Source organism: Aethalodelphis obliquidens, unplaced genomic scaffold (assembly GCF_003676395.1).
Source record: "Aethalodelphis obliquidens isolate GAN/ISIS:26980383/991018 unplaced genomic scaffold, ASM367639v1 scaffold10, whole genome shotgun sequence".
Classification (NCBI taxonomy): Eukaryota; Metazoa; Chordata; class Mammalia; order Artiodactyla; family Delphinidae; genus Aethalodelphis; species Aethalodelphis obliquidens.
In genome coordinates this window covers 100,017-112,978 of record NW_020837954.1, presented here as the reverse complement: position 1 = coordinate 112,978, position 12,962 = coordinate 100,017, and the positions used below count along the sequence as shown (strand labels likewise).

The following is a 12,962-nucleotide window of genomic DNA, read 5'->3' as shown; positions in this document are numbered from 1 at the left end:
GAGCACAGGCTCCGGACGCGCAGGCTCAGCGGCCATGGCTCATGGGCCCAGCCGCTCCGCGGCATGCGGGATCTTCCCGGACTGGGGCATGAACCCGTGTCCCCTGCACCGGCAGGCGGACTCTCAGCCACAGCGCCACCAGGGAAGCCCGGGAGGGCTCTTTAATAAGAACAAAAAGTTAAAGGGAGTGACCATTATCCTAGGAAATAATGTTCTTCTTTCCCTCTCCCCTTCCTCTTTGCTCTTCTTAATTCTTTATCTCCTAAACCCATACCACTCCCATTTAGCTGGTCTATTTTGTGGTGTGCACAGTAGCAGCACTTTGGAAATCTCTAAGCTGTGTTTGGCAGGGAATTTGCTACATCTGTGGTTAAAGAGTCCCAGTGAAATCTATGATAGACATTAGTTTCCCCACAAAAAGACTGATTTGTTTAGTCTAGGTTCAGTATTTTTCCATTTTCAGTATGTTTGTTTGTTTAAATTGAAGACATCGTATAGCCAAATGTGTGTGTGTGTATGTGTGTGCGTGTGCATATGTGTATTTAACTATCAAGGATTCTCATCTTCCTTCCTGGGTCATCTTCAGGGGCCTCCAAGCATATATTACCCCCGGGAAGCAAGTGTTTTCTCTGTTAGGAGCTCTCATCACTTCCTATGAGAAGCCGTCCCCAGCTCTAGGCCATCACTTCCGTCTCTATGTTCTCACAGCTGTGCACTCTTTTGTCTGTTAATGTCTCTATTTCCTTGTCTGTTTCTATCACTAGAAAGAGCACCTTGAGGACAGGAATTGAGCCTTGGTGGTTTCTATAGCTCATCATGTGGCACAACACCAGGAATATTGTACGTGCTCAGTACATATTTGAGGGATGAGGGTATCTATCCCCATAATTATAAACTTGTGTATTTTAATAATATAGCTACTGAAAATACCCACCCCAAATCCAAAACACCAAAAGGGCTCATCGTAAGCCCAGCCAGGAGTCACTGAGAAAATCATCATCATATTGACCCCTCTGATTTCCTCATAGCTGGCCAGTTTCTGAGCAGGTTTTGCTTACCTGTGCCAGATCCCTATGTGGGAACTGGCTCAAATCTACAGAGGATCCTTTGACCCTCTCAGTTGTCCTGTGTGCCCCCAAATGGGCTCTTGAGTATGTCAGACAGCTAGAGAATGGGTGGAAATCACTGGTCTCTGAGAACATTTGATCTCCAGATCAGGGTGACTCTGGAGTCTTCAAGATCACTTAAAAGTGAGAATATAGCAAGGCTTGGGACCCAGCTGCAGCCCAGAGTCAGGGATGATCACCAGATTCTGGAAAATTCTGGAATCTAGGAGAGTCATTCATTCAGAGAAATATATTTATGCAATTCATCAGGTTTAAGATAAATAAAAGCAGATAGAGTCCTTGGTCTCTCAGAGCTTACAAACTAATGAGAAATTAGACATTAATCAAATTAATGAAATATATTACAAACTGAAATATGAATGCATACTTAAAACCCCAAATCTGAACTTGCTGGGACATCTCAAGACATCTATGAAGAATTGATGTGTAAACTTTGATCCAAAAGATGAGTAGGAATTAAATAAGTGATGAGGAAACAGAAGAAGTATTCCATAGGGAGGGAACAATATGTGCAAAGGCCCTGAGGTGAGAGGGTACCTGGTGCATTTAAGCAACTGGAAGAAGGCCTGTTTGACAGGAACTTGGGAAATGAGGGAGAGAGGGGTGAGAGGTATTGGCAGTGGAGGTGAAAAGAGGTCAGAATGTGCAGGGTCTTAGAGGCCACTTTAAGGATTTGTCTTTTGCTTATAAGCAATGAGAAGTCACTGAAGGATTTTTAATCAGAGGTATGACATGATCATAATTGTATTTTGAAGATCACTTTGGCTACTGTGGGGAGGAATGTATTGGAAGGTCCTAGAGACCAGCTAGCTCATTCAAAAAGCTAATGAAATGATTCAAAGGAGAACATGGTAGCTTGGACCAAGGTGTTAGTGGTGGAGGATGGAGAGAAGTGCATGGATTTGAGATGATATATAAGATAGGAAACCTTGGGAAAGGATCATATTTAAAAGGAAGATTTTGACTTAAGTCTTGGAGTTGAGCTGAAGTAACTTTGAAGCATTTAAGTGGATATGGTAAACAAGTCGATACACAGATATTCATGTATTTGTACTCAACTCATAGTTATTAACTATCAGCTATATGCTAATCACAGTATTGAGAATTGTATGGAACAGAAAAGTATATTGAACTTGGATTCTTTTTTTTTTTTTTTTTTTTTGCAGTATGTGGGCCTCTCTCACTGTTGTGGCCTCTCCTGTTGCGGAGCACAGGCTCCGGACGTGCTGGCTCAACAGCCATGGCTCACGGGCCTAGCCGCTCTGCGGCATGTGGGATCTTCCCGGACCGGGGCACGAACCCGTGTCCCCTGCATCAGCAGGCAGACTCGCAACCACTGCACCACCAGGGAAGCCCTGAACTTGGATTCTTTTCTTGAAGGAGTTCAAAATTACGAACCAGTCATGAGGAATGGTTGAGGATATTTGGTATAAAGAAATGAGGGCTTGGAGGTTGACTATGATAGCTGTCTTCAAATATTTAAAAATATAAGGGTAGAACTTAGTGTGTGTTGCTCCAGAATGCATAACAAACACCAACATGTGAAGTTACAGGGAAGCCGACTTCGATCTGGTATAAAAAGTGATTTTTTAATATCAGAACTATCATTGAAAATACTTGAGACTGAATGATCCTTTATTCAATCAATATTTAATGAACATGTAAATTGAATGGAGGGATTCCTGCTTGACCTTTAAGATCCCTTCTGGTTTCAAATTCAATGATTCTAATTTTCTGTTTAAACTCTTAATTGTTCAGAATGAAGGTCACAACTTGGATTTCCTTGAGTCCACTTCCTTACTTGGACCCGTCCTATATCCTCCCTGGGCACTTTCAGGATGCTGTAATGAGTCGTTTCTTCAAGGTTGTGACACCTTATGATAGAAACGACATTCTCTTCCTTGGTTTGATCCAGAGGAAGAAGTGTACTCTGATTCCCTTCTTTTCTCTTGCCTCTCACTCCTTACCACGATAACACGATGCTGAATGCCTTGTTTGTAAGTGCAGCCGATTGATGGCACTGTTCCTGGACACAAGGTACCTTCTTGCTCCCTTTGAACAATCATATCTTCCATTTCTAGCCACACAGGATGCCTAGGGACTCCTTTGCTTGGGAGCCTGGTGGAAGTGTCATGCTTATATTGCCATGCCCTGACAGTTGACCTCAAAGACTTTTTCAGAGGATGGGCAGACACTCTCGGATTTCTCTTCACTGCTCGGAACTCTTTCAAGTGAGCCCTTTTCATGCTGAATAAAAATCACAGAAAGGAGGATAATGGGAAGAACAATAATATGAATTTATTCAACCCTCAATTCCCTTTACAAATGCAGTGGGGAAGAGCAGGGACAATACAAAAATATTCGCTGACTTTTATATCATTCACCTGGCTCTGGGATTTCTGCAGAAACACTTGGTCCATGTCCACACTATACCAGAGCCTTTGGTGGCCCTATCTCCACCCAAGTCTGAGGCTTCAGGTATTATGTAGAAGACTTTCTTATCTACCTCCTGGTAAGCTCAGGGAATTTCTCCAGGTATTTAATTTTAATTCTTGTTTGGTTTCTTTTTTCATTGTTTTGTGCTCAGACTCTCTCAGATTGTTATGCGGCAGTCTGGTTGCTTTTCCCCCAGATGTCCCTCTTCCTTGCCTCCAGGCTCTGTTTTTTCCCCATCTCAGGTTCCGAGTGGCCTCAGCCCAACATGGGCCAGAACTTCATGCTCTCATCCATTCTGCGCGGAATGGACAACTAGAGACACACACTTTTATCTCCTGTCCCTTTTCTTCCCAATCAGACTTAATCAGACACTAATGACTCATGGTTTTTTTTCTGGTTTGATCTTGAGTTGAAGGTGTATAGCACAAGGGTTGCAGTGGATAATCCAGGAAGGTCGCCATGGTGTGGTAAAGAGTACACTGACTCAATAAATATTAATTCATTTCCTAATCTGCTTGTGGATGAATGAGAAATGGACATACCTAGAATTTATGTAATGCCTCCTTCCAAGGAACATACAAGGACACAATAGCACCTCAATGAGACTATTTATTATATCAGTAACACAAATAATCTGTAACCTGATTTGTGGATGACTGATTGCTTACTGTGAGTCTCACACCTGGCTGCACATCAGAGTCCCTTCAGGAGCTTTATTTATTTATTTATTTAAAGTTATTTATCTGTTTTTGGCTGCATTGGGTCTTCATTGCTGCGTGCAGCCTTCCTCTAGTTGCAGTGAGCAGGGGCTACTGTTCGTTGCGGTGCGCAGGCTTCTCATTGCGGTGGCTTCTCTTGTTGAGGAGCACGGGCTCTAGGCACGTGGGCTTCAGTAGTTGTGGCTCGCAGGCTCTAGAGCACAGGCTCAGTAGTTGTGGCGCACGGGCTTAGTTGCTCCGTGGCAAGTGGGATCTTCCCAGACCAGGGATCAAACCCGTGTCCCCTGCATTGGCAGGTGGATTCTTAACTACTTTGCCACCAGGGGAGTCCCAAGGAGCTTTTTACAAATATAGATTCTTGGGTGACATTTGCAGACAACTGATTTATATTTCTGCACCTCCATGAAATTTTTCAATAATGATGGGTTCCTAGACCAGTGGTTCTCAAACTTTAATATGCATATAACTCATCTAGGGAATCTTAATAAAATGCAGATTCTGATTCAGTAGATCTAGGGTGGTACCCGAGATTCTGCATTCTGACAAACCTCTAGGTGATGCTGATGATGTTGGTCCAGAGACCACATTTGGAACGGCAAGGTCTTAGACCTGAGAGGGGAAGAGGATGGGGTAGGGGAGGGAGGCTGAATTACCTGGGAAGCCAGAGCTCCATGCCCACACCAATTCAATCAAAATCTCTGGGGATATATTCCAGACATTGGTATTTTCAGAGTTTCCCCACATAATTCAAATATGCAGCTGGAATTAAGAGCCATTGTTCAAGAGATTCCTTGATCACATCTAGTGCCCATTTCTCTGTAGCCAGGGCAGGAGACCTCAGGGACATCTTCCTTGTACTAAAAAACCAACAGTTCTTTTTCTGCTTATAGCAGAATTTCTCAAACATGTCCTTGGACCACTGCATCATAATTGCCTGGGGTCCTTGTTATAAACACATGTTTTGGGGCCTGCCCCCAGATAGACTGAATTAGAATCTTTGTAGCCTGGGCTCAAGAATCTGATTGGAAACAATCTCTCTTAGTGCTTTGCGTGCATAATAAAGTTTGCGAAAAACTGGCTTATAAGATAAAATCAAATCTCTTTAGCCTTGTAGCCAGGAGTGTCTAAACAAGTTAGTCTCAACCAGAGTTTCTGAGCTCTCTCCATGCTCTACTGCATTAATCCCCGGTGGTAGGCAGCCTCTAAGATGGCTCCCAATGAGTCCTACCTCCTGGTATTCATGCTCTCATGTAATTTTCTCCCCTTGAGTGTAGACTGCATTTATTGACTCATTTCTACTGAATAGAATATGGCAGAAGCGATTAGGTTACCAAAAGACTGTGCGTTCCATCTTGGATACCCTCTCTCCCTCAAAGCCCTTTCTGTAGGGAAGTAAGCACCATGCTGTGATGAACCCTGTGGAGATGTCTATGTGAGAACTCAAGGCTTGCCAGCATCCACATGAGTGAGCCTGGAAGTGGATCTTCTTCCAACAGATGCTTGAAATGCCTGCAACCTTATGAGAGACCCTGAGCCAGAGGACCCAGCTAAGACACACCTGGATTCTTGACCCATAGAGACTGTGAGATACTAAATGTTTTGAGCCTTTCAATGTTGCAGTAATTTATTATATAACAACAGAGAACTAGTACACCCACCTTGAAATACCCTTCCTCCTCCTTCCCTTCCCCTCCTCCTTCCTTATCCAAGGCCCACCTCTTTAAGCCTTAGCTGTTGTAGGAAACTTTTCTCATAGTGATTGTCTTTTCATGAACTCCTAGAACACTGCATGTGAAGTTGGCAGCACTCATTGTTAGACTGTCTATACTTGCTGGTATTTTAAAATTCATTTGTAATCTCTAGTTGTAATGTCTAATGCTGTCTTTTAAAATAAATTGTAATCCCATTGATGAGAATGGAACTTAAAACAGAAGTTGACCTAGAACTCTTTCTATTCCTAAGAGCTATCCCAATATTATAAACATAATAAGTGCCCTATAAATAAATGTGTGATGAAGGTAATAGTGCATTGGAGGAGTATTGGGTAGAAGCCATCAGGAGAGCTGTAGTTCTCACATTCACATCTACTCTGTATCCTAATGCCTGATTTTTAACCTTATGTGAACAGAGGATTCCAGACAGATAGATACTTGAGCAGAAAAACAAAGAGTTGGCTACTAGTGCCAACAGGATGAAAGCACTCCCTTGATGATTATTAAATGTTTGTACCCTTAAGCCCTCCTGCCCATCAGTCTGCTCAGTTGTGCCTCCAGGCCTTGGCTCCCTGTGGTCCCAGATACCTTAGGCTCCCCCACTTCAACCTGGGACTTGGGGATCTATTTTTTAAATTCAGTTGATTTATGACCGTCTCAGAAATCCCACACGGCCACAGATATTTGTCTTCAAAATCTCTCTTGGCAACCGACATAACGGAAGCCTGTGTATTATCCCTCCCTGCCATCCCCGTGGGTCCCCAGGGCTCCTCTGTCAGTAAGGAAGGATATAAAACATTCAGTACCTGAAATAGTTATGGGAGCATTTCAGAAAATGACTCTAGTCATCCTTCATCACAGACTAGAAGTTAAAGGTATCTCTAATACCTTTGGAAATTTTGATTAGGATGGTAATGGAAAACCATCCTTGCTTTATCTAGTTTATGTACATGAATGGTTTCATGATAAAGACTCTGGAATGAGCTACAGCACTCCCTATTGTAGAAACTTGTTCATCTCAGCCTCTCCACAATGAGAGGACCTTCTCAGTATTAAAGGCTGTTTTTTTTTTTCAATCTTTTCTCAGGAGTCTGTGAGAGATAGGAGCAGAGTCCCCTTGGTCTCCCTGCACAAACCCTAACAGACTTTCCTGCCCACCTTGGCTGACAAAGAAGGCCCCTCTCCACCAACTACAAAGATAAGGCCCTTGCCCCAACTCAGCTCCTGAATCTCTTATCAGATGTTACTGTTGAGGTTATCAAGTGGTCTCACCTCAGGGGTGGTGCTCATTTTAGCCAAAGGTGGTCTCTAACTGGATCTGCCTCCTTGGTTTGACTTGGGGATTTGAGGTGATCAGAATCAGAACTGTAGCACTGTGGATGTTGGACCCACAGTAGTAAGTTCCAACGTCTTTTACTGTTGTTTTTTGAATGTTGAGTATGTACCGACTTTTTAAAGCATCAATTTTCCCTTTGAAATTACTCCCTTCCTTTTCATTAGAATTATTGCTTAATCTGTACACTAAAGTCAGGGAATTATTTTCATTCTTCTCATACCAGCTCATCTGATAGTTCTTCAAGTCCCCTCCAGTTATGCTGCAACGGAAGGTGGCAGGCTCCCCAAGGAGAACAGTCAGAGTTTTGGTCTCTGGTTCCAAAATTACATCCAAATAGACCCCTGAAAGGGAAAACCCAAAGTTAGAGAGGCCTCAGAGAACTCCCTCCACTCCACGGGGAGGGGCTGTCAGAGCCATGCTCAGCAATGTTCCCCCTTTGCTCCCAGCAAATTGTTCCTGCTACACATTTCCCTAAGAAATGTGTAGCATTTGTGTAGCCCATCAGCTTGTCCTTACCTGCCCAGCAGATGGCCAGGTGGAAGAGGGCACAGGACCACACCGTGGCTTCACAGGGATGACTGTGTGGTGTGACGGTCCCTTGGCTGCCTCTGCCCAGATCAGCTGCTGTCTGCCCATGGGAAGTTTTGTCCATTATAAGGGTGGCTGGGTATTAGTCACTTCCTCAAAGCGAGAGTGACAGGCCTGCAAGGCCACAGCTTAAGCTGTTTATTTGACAAACATGGGCTAATGACCTATTGCAGGCCGGATACTATTTGGGAGACATAAAGGTGAACTTCTGACATAAAGATGTAAAGTTCTGCCTTGAGAGAGCTCAGCGTTTTGGGGAGACAGACATAGAGCAATTACAAAGGGCTGTGAAATGCTATTTAAAAAGGTAGGGGCTTCCCTGGTGGCGCAGTGGTTGAGAGTCCGCCTGCCGATGCAGGGGACACGGGTTCGTGCCCCGGTCCGTAAGGATCCCACATGCCGCGGAGCGGCTGGGCCCGTGAGCCGTGGCCGCTGAGCCTGCGCGTCCGGAGCCTGTGCTCCGCAACGGGAGAGACCACAACAGTGAGAGGCCCGCGTACTGCAAAAAAAAAAAAGGTAGATCCAAAGCACTCCAAGAGCACAGAGGAAAGAGCTGCTTCTGCCTGGGATACTCAGAAGTGGTAACTGAACTGAGCCGGGAGAGTTGCGGAGGCCTTTGTCTGGAAGGCATTTCTGGGAGAGAGCTGCACGGAGAAGGGGCAGGGGTGTGCAGCAGCAAACCAGTCTGCCAGTTATGGTCATTCTGCCTCCACGTGGTGCCTGTGCTGCTTCCGTCTGTCCCCTCTGGCCGCTGCCATCACTGCCTCAGGCTGAGCATTCTTTCCCAGTTGCCACCTATAGCTCTACTATTCTAAGAGGGCTTCCTGCTTCCAGACTCTCCCCCTTTTCATCCATTCTCCATGCAGGCCTCACACTAATTTTTCTCCAGACCAAAGGGGGTCAGGTCACACCTCTGCTGAAACTCCTGTAGTTGCTCCCCTTGGCTTTTAGGGGAATGTGAAGATCCTACGTCATGGCCATACAATCTCTTGATCTGCTTTCCTCTCCAGCCTCACTTTTGGCCATTTCTCCACTTGCACTCAGTACTTCAGCTGCACACAAAAAACTTGCAGGTTCAAAGATGTATTATAGTCCTCGTATGCCCAGTTTTTGCACTGGCTGCTCCTTCTTCCTGGAAAAACCATACCTTCCTTCTCCTCCCCTCTCCACCTCACCCAAGGGAGGTGTCCCCCAGCGTTCCTTGAACTTGTTGGGTCATGGCACTTATCATCTCTATTATAACTATCTGATAATTTGTTAGTTTTCTGCTTTGGACTTCAAAATTCTTTAGGGCAGAGACAGTATCTTTGTATGTACATTCTCGGTGCCCAGCACAGAGCTTGTCAATATTAGGAGCTCAGCAGATACCTGCTGGTCCAAGCAAGATTTCTGTCTGGGTCCTCCTGACTCTCAAGGAGGCGGGTGGGTTGCTCATCTAGTGATGGCTGCGACTGGGAGAGGATTTGCCAGCAACCCAAGCCAAAAGTTGGGGAAGCCAGGTCTTCTGCCTGTTGTTGTAGGTGTGGAGGAGAGGCGGGGTTCTCTGCAGCAGCAGGATAGCTCATACCCAACCAGAGCCTGCTTGTAATTGATTGTGGCTAACATTCTGATCACCACTGGTGCTTAGGTGGTATCACTACCTACGTCATTTATATGCAAAAGGACCACTGGCTTGGCAGGTCTTAGAGCTTTGGGTTTTGAATCTTGCTTTGCATCTTACCAGTAGCTGGGCAAGTTACATCTCTGAGTCTTGATTTCCTCATCTGCAAATAGGGTAACTACTTCACAGGGATGTTGTGAGGTTGGAATGAGAGAACACACGTGAAATACTTATCCCTGTGCCTGGCACACATTGGTAGGTCACCACAGAAGTTGGTTTCTTTGTCATGGATGGGTTAGTGACCTAGTCAGAGCTCCCTACCTGAGCCATAGTCACCTGGAGAGACATAGAGCTTGTCATTCCAAGCCTGGCACAGGACTTTCCTGTGAGTGAAGGAAGGAAGCTGAGCAATGTTAGGCTTTCCCTAGGACTTTGGGCAGGTAAGTGGATGAGCTGAATAGAGCCATGTCAAAGTCAAATGGGCCGTGTCAGTAACTTCTGTGCCCTTAGGCTCAGGGTCATCTCTGGCAGCTAAGGATTGAAGCCACATATGAGCTAGAGTCCCAGTCTTCTTTGTCCAACTGGGATGAAGAAACAATAGGAGGACTGGAAGAAGCAAAAAGACCCCAGGGTCAGATCAAAGCAACCCATACTGGCTACTAGTGCCATTCTCTCTGATGGTCTCTGCCTCTCTGAGTCTTTAGTATCAAATAGCCACAGGGTCACTCGAATATCAGTGGGAGAGAGTGCCAGAACTTCTGAGTTTCTCTATAATTGGAAGTTTCAGGACCTACCTTGCCTTTGATTTGAGAACATATCTACTCTCACCCTTTTGAGTTCTTTGGGTGAGAAAAGAAATAAATTTAGTGAACGAAAGCCCTTTCCTTGCTTTATCTCTTGCTCATTAGCCTCAGACATCTCATTTTAAGCATTCGTAACAGTGAAGTCGGACTCTGACGTCTGCCCGTGGTTGGTCTCCGTTTAGGTATGGCAGTTATCTGCTCTCTGCCTGTTTCTAGTTGCTGTATTTGCTCTCTGTTTCTCTGCTCTGACACTGGCTGGTTGGACAAGCAACCGAAGAATAGGAACGGAGGTGAATGAAGAGAGAGGAAAGTGCATTTCTATTTCCCTTGATCGGGATCTCAGCTGCCTGGTGTCCCAGGACGGCCTTCAGTAAGCAAGTGGCTCTTCTCCGTCTGACTGATCTGCGCTCAGAGAGCTCAGGAGGCTGGGATGACTTTGTTTCTGATTTGTTTCTCCTGAAATGTCTGGACCACACTCGTTGTTTTAAAGCAAACATAAGGTATTTTTGGAAACTAGTGAGGAATTTCAGTGGGTGTCAAGGAAAATCACAGCGTCATTTGTCTCTAAAAAGATTTTGGTTGTCAGTGTTCCATCTGCGACTCACTTACCCAGCTGTTTGGCACTGAATGAAGCAGCTGCGAAGCAAAACAGCATAGAGGCAAGTGGGGACTATTTAGAGTTATAATTCTGCTTCTGTTGCTGACCTGGGACGTTGTGATGTAAATAAATAAACTCTTCCATATTTAGTCTCAGCTCAGCTCCTTTAAGATGTTTTCCTGGATCCCATCACCCAGCTCATCCCGAAGTCTAAAGGTCCTAATTCCACTCTGTACCTTCCGTCTCGAACCCTCCCGTAATTATTACAACCAAGTACTTGTCTTGCTTTCACATGTGTCTGATTTGGTTCCTCTATTAGGCGACAAGCCCCACTGCAGTGTGAACTCCAGAGTGGCAGAAAGCTTGTGTTACTTGCCTTGGTATCCTCGGCTTTTGGGATGATGTCTGGCAGGCATACAGTAGACACTCAATATATATTGTTGAATTAAGAAAATGAACCATGCCAATTCTATAATCTGAGACATACGGATACTTGATGAGCCCTTGTTAAACAGTTCAACCTTCCTGTTCACCTTTTCTTCTAGGATCACATGGGGAGGTTAGAGGGCTTCCAGTTAGATGATGAGGTGGTTGGAGCAGATGCTCTCAGATATACCATCAACTCCATCACAGTTTTCATTTTGGTCCCTGCAGATCACTACCAGGAAACCCACCCTTGGGCAGTGCTCTCCAGTCAATGCATAGTTCTTTAATAACTTTCTTCTACTTTATCCAAACTTCCTCTACCTTTGAGGGTAGTAGAAAAGGAAGAACGATTATTTCTCTCACTGAGACTGTTAGCATGGCAGAATCAGAGATCTGGGTGACAGATAGAGTCACGTCGAATCTCCTATTTCCACTTTAACATTCAACAATTCTGGGGATCTGTCACAAAGAACCCCAAAGTATCCCGGGGAAGAGAAAACCCAGAAAGAAAGTCACTCACTCACTCACCAAACACTGTCTGTGTCTGGGCCTGTCCCATCAGGGTTAAGACTTTGAAATCTGATTTCCAAAGCCAAATTTTGCAAAGGGTCCTTCTCCAGTTCTTTTATCCCAAAGAAAAGCCTCTTGTTTTGTGTGATTCTGTGCACTTGAAGGGCTGTTCTTGGGGGCACTGGTGCTGATGAGCCCATATGTTGGCTGCAAATGAGAAAGCCAGCAAGACAGCAGGGGATTAGTATTTTCGCTGATGAATAAAAGCAAGATCTGAAGCAGCAGGAGACCCTGCATCTTCAGAAAAGAAAATAGAGAAGCCACGTCTCAGCTCAGCAGTTCACGCCCAGTAGTTTCCATAGGTGGTTCCTTGAATAAACAGAGGCCAATGTGGAGGTGTGTTTATAGAGCCTATGCACATCTGGAATCTTGGTATGATCTTCACTTGACAGTTTTTTAGGATGCCATAAGGTCAGGTGTACTTTGATTTAATTTGTAATCTTTTTGAACATAGGAACTGTTACAGGTCATGTAGTATGCCTATTATGTTGATAGAACTAATTCCTTACTTATGATTATGTTTATAAACAACCTTAATTTTATTTCTGGCTCTACATTTACAAATTATTCCACTATCCATTTAATGGGTAGGGCTACTGTTTTATTTTAATATCTCATAAAGTCTTTCCTCTGGTTTTATTTTTTTCTATGTAGGAAGCCTGTAATAATTTATCAGCATCCATTGAAAAATGTCCTTGCAATAATCCTCTAAGGTAGATATTACTTTTATCATTATTTTATAGCTGAGAGAAGCAAGGCACAAAGTAACTTGTCCAAGATCATATAGCTAGTGAGTCAGTAAGTAGAAGATCTGGGATCCAAAATTCAAGAAGTCTGGGTTCCAAGTCTGAACTTGAGCTCAATCATTGGTACTGTACTACTAGTCTACGTCTATCTATCTATCTATTATTTAATTTACTAGTCTTTTATATATGTATATACAGATGTTTAATATTTTTCTGGGCTTTTAGAAATGTTGTTAGGTTTTCAAGGGTCTGTGATTAAGATGTTAATTGTTGGTTTTGATTTTTTAATGTGTGTCCAATT

General features: G+C 44.2%; 1 long non-coding RNA gene across 2 annotated transcripts in view; it reads left to right on the top strand.

Moving 5' to 3' along the window:
- Positions 1 to 12,962, top strand: part of LOC113622553 (uncharacterized) — a 177,406-nt gene that overhangs the window by 75,375 nt on the left and 89,069 nt on the right. Inside the window, exon 4 of one of the 2 annotated variants that reach the window (XR_003433567.1) lies at positions 5,659 to 5,864. The exons of the other annotated variant lie outside the window; for it this stretch is intronic. This is a non-coding gene — a long non-coding RNA (uncharacterized LOC113622553). The remainder of the gene's footprint in view (positions 1 to 5,658; positions 5,865 to 12,962) is intronic. 2 annotated transcript variants of the gene reach the window in all.